Raw genomic sequence first — 8,102 nt, 5'->3', positions numbered from 1 at the left:
ATCGCATAGCAGGCTGGTTATCGTTTAGGAGAAGCTACACGATCGTGTAGGTTTTACTGAACTATCGTTTAGGAAAAGGTATATGATCGTTTAATAAAATCGGCACATTATACGATCGTTTAGAGAAGCTATGCGATTGTGTAGGCGACAGTGTGCGATCGTTTAGGCGCGAGGTAGACGACCATTTAGGTGGAGAGGACTATCATATAGGCTCTCGTTTTACGTAAGCGATCGTTTAGATGTTCACCAACGCGTGCTCTCTTTTTCTCTCTTTGGGTGACCGATTGAACGATTCAAAAATGAAAACATTTTTCATTTTAATTCATCGGTTATAATAACCGATGCTGCCCCACTAACCCACGTCCAAACGTGAATTTGGACTAATTATCATATAATTAATCAACTAATTAATTAATTAATATAATCATATTATATTTTTATCCTATAGTTTGATATCACATATCTACTATAGTATTTTCTCCTCTACTTGATATAAATCATATTTATATCTAATTTCCTCCAAAATAATGTATCTCATACATTTAGCCAATTATATCACATATAATTAACCAGTCCAATTATATCATATATAATCAAACTTTCTCTTGTCTCGAAGCTCCAATGATCCATGAATAGCTGACTAAACTCTTTAGCCACGAGATCCACCATTCGTTAACTGTCAGACATTCCACTAAAGACTAATACCTGAACTCTTCTTACCACAGATATATTTCTGTGTCCATCGGATATAACCAATCATGAGTACGATGATCCTTCACAGATGCTCGTAAGTACAACTGGGCCAAATTACCATTTTGCCCCTATAGTTACATCTCACTTCTTAAGTACCACTGATTCATCTAATGAACAGTACAACATAGTCCATCTATGTGTGAACACCTCTCGGGCCAAGAGAAGGTGTGTGGCGCCACATTGTTTAAGCCCCAGAATCAGCCCTTAAGGAAGCTATCTATCTACTTACCCCTGCCTCGAGAAAAGAGTGAATTCCATCTTGTGTAGCTGAGTTCCCAACTCCCAAATCAGATGAATCCCCAAAATAGTAGGTTTGAATCGGCGACCTGACCACTCGCACCCATACAAATCAAAGAACTGTCCTCAATGGCAGGAGTTCCCAACTCACTCACGATTGAGATCATGTTACCTATGGTAATCCTAGTGAAGTGAAGTCTCTGTCATGAACGGTGTTATATAACGAGACATTAACACTTCGTGGTCAGGTTTTATACAAACTCTTTGTATAGGACGCTCCCGCTCGCATGTCCCTAACACGAATGATCAGGATCAGACCATCTGTGACAAGTCACAACACTTGTGACCATTCCACAAAGTAGGCCGCATCCGTTGCGTTACCAGGATAAGGTTTCTCTCCTATATCCATATACTACAGACCATTTTGGTTATCACTAAAGACATGATCCACTTGTATGTCACCACATACATGCTTGAGTCACATACAGATAACCAGAGATTTTATGTTTATTGGTTTACGGTAAAGCAAATAAAACAAGCAACTGAGCAAAAATACAAGATGTGAAGTAAATATCATATATTAACAACACAAGCGTTCGTACAAACTCTTTAGAAACTATAGAACACGAGACTTTAGGGCATCAACCCCAACATGATGATGATGTGTCATGATTAACTGTTAAAGTTCTGATTGGCATTGTCATGGGAGAAGATTTTCCTATACCAATTACTGTGAAGGGTAAAATAGAGTCCTTAAATCAAGCAATGGGTAACTTCGTAACATGGCCTCGTGAACTTATAGTTATGGTTAACGAGAAAAAAGTATGCCTCTTTTTCAATATATGAGTTTGGTTATTTGTTATTTTTCCTACTTTTAATTTTTGTAACTTTGATTATGGTAGGACCATTCAATAATTAAGAGCTTCAGTCAATCCCCAAATATACTGACGCCAATGGTACCATCAAACTCTTGAACGGATATGTCATGCATAACATGAACGATGTAGACATGATCCGTATCAATTTGGATGAGCATATATTTGGAACAGACAAATTTATTTATTTAGGCCGCGATGATCTGATCCAATATTGCAATATGGTTGAAATAGGCTACATGGGTATTTTGACATACATTGCGTAAGTATTACTCATCTAGATTCACTCATGTATACTTTGTTTTATGTTTAAATAATAACTTTTACTTTGTTTAGGTATCTTTGAGATGAATGTGGTCGTGATATTACAAAGAAGTTTTTTTTATAATTGATCAAGCAAGAATATCGCTATACGTGAAGTCTCAAGATATTCGATCCAGAAATTTAGCCAATAAACTAGAATTGGCTAATTTGGACCAATTAGTCCTTATTCCATATAACACAGGGTAAGTAAATACAAGTTCTTCAGTTATTTTTAATTTGCATTATACGCGTACTAATATTTAAAAATTATTTTAATTGTTATCATTGGATAGTGATTGTAATCAATCTACAAGAAAATTGTGTTTATGTTTTGGACTCTATTCGAAGTAAGGTTCAAGAGGATTTTCATGGAGTTATAAATATATAAGTATGATTGAACTTTCTTAGCTCTTAATTGAAGTATTTATGTTTAACTAATATTTTCAAACTATTTAGTGGATTGAAAACATGGCAAGCCAAGCACGATCTCCAACACCGTCGGTCTTCTCCAAAATGAAAACCTGTAAAGGTAAATTCACATTCATTTTTTTAACAATTTATGTTCATTCGAACATAAGAATAATTGTTTTCAACTTCTTTATATATAGTGCCCCCATTAGTTAGATTCTGTAGGATGCGGGCACTATGTGCAAAAGTATATACACGAAATAGTGCATAATCTTATTACTCCCATTACTAGCCTCGTACATAAATTATTTATTTTTTATATACTAGTTTTAATTTAATAAATGGATGTAAACTTATGTTGAATTTATCTTTTTTTTCCCTCTTTGTAGGGAAAGATTGATGTAATTTGAACCCAATGGACAAGTTTTGTTGGCCGATTTGTGTAAGGATGTACTTCTTGTTTTTTTGTCTCAATAGAATGTAAATGCTAGCTTAGAATGAATGCAAATTTATCTAACCATGATCTGTTTATTGAAAGATTTATGTATAATATTTTTGTGTTTATGAGGTATTTGGTGTTAAGTATTCATGGAATTAGTACTAATTGATATTTGTGAATGAGAGAAATGATGGCTTGGTGTAAGTATTCTATGAAAGTCTGTTATTGTTATACAAATGTTGGTGATTAGTGTGTTTATTTCATATTTGATGAGTATATGTAATGAATTAGAAATATTAATTCTTGTTTGTGGATAAATTTATAGGTGGAAGACAAATATTGATGGTTTGCCATGCAAATCTTTTTATATTTTTTAATAAAAAACAATAATGGACATTTTCTGACCCAACAAGAGACATATAATGTCGTTTTTAACTTTTTGATTGATATTAAAAATGGATTGGACAACGGAATTTTAAAAAAAGGGACAATAATTGATAAAATGGATATAAATTATGGGCTTCAATGTCGGTTTAAAGGGCTTCAATTGATTCTTGGACTTTTTAATAATACTATCTTTAATGTTGGTTGTCAATCGACATTAAAGCCTAAAACCGACATTAAAGCCCAAAGTTCTTGTAGTGCATGTAGCATACTGATTTTGCATTTTGGCGGTAGTTTTCTCATGCACTGAGCATCTCCACAGTGAGTACAAGATATCGCTTCAACAAGGCTAATAGTTGTTATCAGATTCTGCATGCCCAATTATTCTTGAGCTTTATCGAAAGTTTTTCTAAGTAATGAACCATTGCAAAAGTTGTCCACCTGATAACACCTAAAATGTACTATCTTAATGTCTTTAATCTTGCTCGTTTATGATATTTAATGTGCTTAAATATTTATATTTGTAGAATTTCAAGTAACACATGCATTCCAAAACGTTACGAGCCGTTCGGAGTTAGTTTGGAGAAATTATGAGCTAAAAAGGACATTCGAGGCTTCAAACAGAAGAGAAAATGACAAATCTACCCCCCACTGTGCCCTATGGTGCTGCAACACGACGCTCTTCACAGAATGCTTAAAAAGGGTGCAATGGCCTGATGTTATCCCGTAGGGCCGTGACTATAAAATTTGCTCTTCGATCTTTAGGTCATATCTTTTGATCTGGGTAGCAGTTTCGAGCTAATGAGTACTCGTTTTCTTTGTTTTTTTCGTCCTCTAGCCATCTACGATATTAGTTTAGGTTTTTAGTTGAATATTTCTCTATAATTGGTTTGAAAGAATGCGGGTTTGAGCTTTCTCATCTCAATGGGAAGGTAAGGATCCCAAATCCTAGTTTTTAAGGTTTTCTCCAATCATAATCTTATGAGACTTGTGCTAAATTATTAATCTCCATTGTTTCTATTTTGTCTTCAGATTCTTTTACTGTCGTTGCATGTTTATGGTTATATTTCTGCTTGAGAATTTATGAGATCATTAGCTAGACATTAAATTACAATGCGTAACATATAATTGTAATTTGATCCAAGGTAGCAAAAGGTTAGACTTGTGATTCACTGTCTATGATGAAAAGCATTGCTCTATCGACCTATGAAGAATCATGTTGAATGTTTAGTTACGCGCTTGAAAATTGAACATTCACCTTAGCATAACCCAAGTCTCAATGTGGTTAGTCCAAATTAATTAGGATGATTCTCATTTAATTAAATTGACTAATTTGATAAATTAAACTTCCCTAGCTTTTCTAGGTGAGCTAGCTAAGCCTAGACAATATAGAAGTTAATCCGATGAATCTATGATAAAGCAAGCAATTGGAGATACCTCTAAAAACTAGGATATGTCGCTTTTACTTGCAATTTACATTCCACATTTATCTTTCTATGCTTGCTTCTCAAACCACACACAAAACTCCTCATTTACAGCTTTAACTAAAGAATTAATTTTGAGAAACTAATCTTCGTACTTCCTGTGGATCGACCTGGTCTTGCTACTTGCACTACCAAGTAATATAGATATTGTTGATTGGTACAATATAAATTCCATTTGATTGGTCATTCACATGTGACAAAAGACTACATCACCACCAATACTTGAAAGTTTTCATTCAACTTTCCATAAATTGTTTCAGTTGGATGGAGTACGACAGATTACGATGAGGGCAACGTTGTAGCAACCTTTTAAATATCTCCGATGCATCACTCGATGCTTCATCATCCTACCCAGTAACCTGTCGTACTCCATCATCATCTTTTCAAGCAAGTGTATCATGTTACGACAGGTTATGATGAAGGCAACGTTATAGCAACCTTTTAAATATCATCCCGATGTATTTGTTCTTGAATACCCATTGGGTAATCGGTTGAATATATGACAACCATGGAGTTTGGACTTTAAATTCAAGGTATTATGGGCGATTGAGCTGCTGTCCAACAGCTTAGGGACAGAATCGACAATTTTTGGTGAGTTTTGCTTAAAGTTCTTAGATACCCATTTGGTTTTGGCGTGAAATTAATGATGCCTATAATGATTTTGATGCTGGATTGAAGTTTGGAAGCTTTTAGGTTGCTGTCTAGCAAGATTAAGGGTGTTTTGGCACAATCTTGGTAAGTATCAAAGTTCAGAAACCTTTTGATGTTCTTGGTAATTTCTGGAATTTAGGGATTTTGATTCTTAATTTTACGGTCGACATAGATTTGAGGTTTTATTGGAAGATCGAATGTCATTCTGAAGAAAGAGAGAGTTGGATAAGTGTTTTAAAGACTTTTTATAATGAAATTAGGTTTAGAATTGCGTTCTAGAGATTGAATTTGAATTTGATTATGGTTTGTTTTAGAAGATTGGTTCAAGATTTCATTTAGTTTAGGAAGGAGACTAAATATTTGGGCTAAATTTCAAGGTAAGTAGCTTTACTATTAGAATGTCGTCGAGCCAAGTAAATTGATTGATAATATTTTGTTATGTATGAGGATTGAAGCATGATTTTTTTATATGGTTGACTGTAAGTTTTGATTGACAAACATTGCATGAACTATGACTTTATATGAGTACATGTGAATTTTATATGGGACATGCATGTGTATGTTACATGAAATTTTATACCTGATAAACTATGACACGACTCGCCTTCCAGACACATGAAAAGATTTGTCTGAAAAGGCACATGACACGACTTGCTTGAAAAGGCACATGTTACGACCCACCATCCAAATGCATGATATACTTGCTTGAAAAGGCAGATGTCACACACTTGCCCGAAAAAGTACATGTCACGATTAGTTTGAAAAGGCACATGGTACACATAGGTTCTAGATGGTTCATGACATAAAAACGTCCTAAAAAGGCATATGACAAGAAATAACACATGACACAAAAAGATCCTTAAGTGGAACATGACCCAGTTTTGACCCATTGGCTACCTTTTAGGTTCCACTAGTTAAAATGATTTTCAAATTCATGATTGTATGTGATTCATAACCTGATTCCGGTAGTGCGGCTACTTATTTTTTTCAAGTATAACAAAAAACATACTGGGCGTACGACGAAGGAGATCCGTAATTGTGTCGTGAGACTACTTTCAACGCTTCCACTCAGTTTTATATTTTCAATTTATTTTCAAATTTTTCTTTAAGACATGAGGTTAAACTGAGACTTGTATGTTTTGAAAATTATTTCATAAATTTTTTTAAAGGACCTCGAACAAAAGTTTTATTTGTTTGTTGGTTTATTCATTTTAGGAATGTTTTGAAATTGTTATATTTGTTTTATAAATTTAACTTCCAGAATCAAAATGCTTTGGTTTCGAAATTGTTTTTTTTATGAAATAATGACCCCGTAATTGTGCCATGTGACTACGAGTCGGACGAAGCCCAGTCCAATTGTGAATGGCGGCCGGCCGGTCGTGCGTTGGAGCGGGTGGCGACTGAATGTGGAAGCTGGAGTTGCGCCGACATGGAGGCTGAGGAGGCCTTCTACGTGTGTGGGGTTTCAGGAGAAAGAAAGTGTGGTTTTATTTTATATTATTTTTAGTTTCTTAAAAGCCACAAGAAATATATATTTTATTTTATTCTTTCTTTTTACAAGTCTTCACAAATCCACCCAAATAAATTCAAATCCCGAAATAATTAATCAATTTATCTTAAATTAAATCTAAATTTCCAAATCTTTTCAAATATATATGATTGAATGAATTGCAAATAAAATAAACCAATTATCTCCTCCTAATTCATTACATCAATTTTGAATCCAAACTCCAAAATTTAAGGGATAAAACTTGAACCTATATTTTCTTCTTTTCTATCTTAAATTCTAATTTTTTTTAATCTAAATCCTTGATGAATTCTAAGTTTACAAAACCTCAACTCCTTTATTAAATAAACCAAAAATTTCTTAATTCTTCGAAAACTTAATCTGAACCATTTCAAATCATTCCTTGAATAAACTCAAATTAATTATCTCCAACAAACTAATCTAAACAAATCAACTAACCCTTCAATTATCTTCAGATTTGGTTCCAAATATTCCAATATTAAGTAATAAATTCCAATAATTTTCAAAGTAATTAGTTTATATAAAATTCAAAAGGTTACATATTCAGTGAAGGCCATTATGATATGAACCGTCTAGGCATCAAATTGTTAATTATATTTTATGTAATAATTTTGATGTAATTTTCTTATTTTTCAATTTTATCCTTGAAATGTATGGAATAAGGGTATTGTTGTCATTTAACTTATGTTTTATTACTGACACACATTAGAGTTTTGGGATGCTATATAAAGTTTGGCCATTAGATTGTAAAAAATAGTTTTTGGCTTTTGAATTTTTGAAATGATACTTTTCATCGGTATTGATGACGGAGATTCATCACCAACGTTTTGCAATTCTTGATCTAGGGTTGCATGCTTAAGCATTCAGGTAAGAGTGATCAACTTGTTTGTGGAGTGTTCGAACTTGGAATAAGCAACTATTTCTCCTGTTCTCCTTATCTTTTGGTCCTTAATCAAAAGGAAATCCAATTTTAAGTCTTTCCTTTACATTGGCATTAATTGGCTTAAGAGTTTTTGGAATTTGCTACTAGGGGTTCATCA

General features: G+C 33.6%; 1 long non-coding RNA gene across 1 annotated transcript; it reads left to right on the top strand.

The window, feature by feature from the left end:
- The first annotated feature begins 5,149 nt into the window (after positions 1-5,149).
- Positions 5,150-7,092, top strand: LOC150035976 (uncharacterized). Its single transcript, XR_016529582.1, has 2 exons — positions 5,150-5,474; positions 5,562-7,092. It is a non-coding gene; the product is annotated as an uncharacterized LOC150035976 (long non-coding RNA).
- The last annotated feature ends 1,010 nt before the right edge of the window (positions 7,093-8,102 follow it).

This window comes from Benincasa hispida, chromosome 5, assembly GCF_027475165.1.
Source record: "Benincasa hispida cultivar pf3 chromosome 5, pf3_genome.v1.1, whole genome shotgun sequence".
Taxonomy (NCBI): Eukaryota; Viridiplantae; Streptophyta; class Magnoliopsida; order Cucurbitales; family Cucurbitaceae; genus Benincasa; species Benincasa hispida.
Note: the sequence above shows the minus strand (reverse complement) of the source record. Positions and strands in the feature narration are given on the sequence as shown.